The sequence below is a fragment of the Barbatula barbatula genome, assembly GCF_947034865.1.
Source record: "Barbatula barbatula genome assembly, chromosome: 13".
Lineage (NCBI taxonomy): Eukaryota > Metazoa > Chordata > Actinopteri > Cypriniformes > Nemacheilidae > Barbatula > Barbatula barbatula.
The window spans coordinates 7167729-7169771 of NC_136776.1; positions in this window are offsets into that span (position 1 = coordinate 7167729).

A 2043-nucleotide genomic window follows, 5' to 3' on the forward strand; every position below is an offset into this window, starting at 1 on the left:
CCGGGTCTTCTGGGGTCTTACTGTGACGAGCCCGCATGCAGTTTATTCCCATTAATCCTTTTTGTGGCCTACTCAATGGAAGCCCATTCATTTCAATGGCCACTCTGTTTGATTGCGGGTGGGCGGCTCCCCGTGCGCCTCTGCTATTCGATGTCGGTCCGAGCTCCACGTATGCGTACCGTCACTGTGCCGACATGCGACGGGCAAAGTTTGGCGGAGTTGCGACCGCATTTGTACGAGGCCTACGAGCTGGTAGTGGGAAATGACTTGGTTTAATGAGAAAGTGGGATGGCTCCCACGGGGGTCCGCTACGTGCTGTCGAGCCTAGCTTGACGCATGTGTCCCGTCGCATTCCCCACGCGAGGCGTACCGAGTTTGGTTTAGTTGCGACTACATTTAAGGTGCATGCAGCCATCACGCAGACATCATGCAGACCTCGTTAATCATTTGCTGGGCGCAATAGTTGTTTGGCGTACGTCGCATGGGTACGTCCGATCGCTCCCATCTTTTGGCATGTCACACGGGACGATGGGAATGTCCAACACGTCAATATCCGTCTTGCTACGTTATCCGCATGTCATTGACATGCCGATCTCGAGCCCGAACAAGATGGTCTTGGTGAACAAGTGCACGAGATGACTGTGATGAGGATTTCGAGTGCTTTTGTCTCAATCGCTTTCTCTTTGCATTTTCTGCATGCATTGTGGATATGTTGATCGGGGGGTCCAGACGAGTCATGGTATGCGGTTTGGGGGCTGCGGAACATTCCTGCGAAAAACCCGCCTGCAATTTACGGGCATGCGTTGGAGTAGCGGCTTCGCGGACATGCTTCAATCGCATTGATTTTCGAGTGTGTCTATCATCGGCGGCCCTGACGGAAGCCCCTGCGACGGCGTTATCCTGCGACAACGTTTAGAGGTCGTAAAGGCCAAAGAAAACCTACATGTCCGCACACGCGTACTAGGATAAATGCGACGCGGGCCTTCTCCCATGCCGCTCCGTAAGGTCGCTCGGTTCCGTAATGCAGACCTTCTGTCACGCGTTCCGGTATCGTCCGCATGTCGAATGCGCTCGCATTTGGTGCATCCCCGTACCAAGTTGCAAACCCTAATCTTAACCCTACCATGCACGCGCAGGCTAAACCGCGCGGCGCAGGCGCATGCGCTCTCGATATGTTGTCGGGCGGCACTTGTGTAGTCAGTGAGCGAAAAAATCGCATTCGTACGACATTCCTACGAAGAACCCACAAGCAATTTATTTACATTGCTCTTTTTGTGGACTATTCAACAGAAGCCCATTCATTTCAATGGTCACTCTGTTTGATTGCACGTGGGAGGCTCCCCGCGTGGCTACGCAGTATTCTTTCGGCCCAAACCCGACATATGTGTAGCGTCACTGTCCCGACATGCGACAGACAATGTCCCGTGCAGTTGTGAATGCGTTAAAGGTCAAGAGGTCATTGAACGGACTCTTGAATAATGATCTGAAATGGTAAAATGACTAAGTGTGAATGGGAAGCTCTTTGAGGTATTGCATGTTGTGCTTTGGTCGCATGCGCCCGAGATTTACGCATGTCGACGGGGGGACTGAGTTGCAACGACGTGTTCGTTTTTGCAACCCTGGGGTCTTCTGGGGTCTTACTGTGACGAGCCCACATGCAGTTTATTCCCATTAATACTTTTTGTGGCCTACTCAATGGAAGCCCATTCATTTCAATGGTCACTCTGTTTGATTGCACGTGGGAGGCTCCCCGCGTGGCTACGCAGTATTCTTTCGGACGTTGCCCTGTCCTGGGCTGTAACAAGGAGTCGGTCCGGCTGGACCGGCACTTGAAGGCACACACCGAGCTAACGGCAGCTCATGGGGAGCTAATGTCGAAGCGCAAAAGGATGCACATCCTGGCCGATTTGGCTGCTCTGCGGGCCTCAGACCCGAAGGTGCCCATGGTGTCCAGCCTGGACCTGGTCGCTCAAGGAAGTTTCCCGGCGCTTCCGCATTCTGCAGCGGCGCACGCAGAGGAGGCCTTCGGACGTGAGGAAGGCT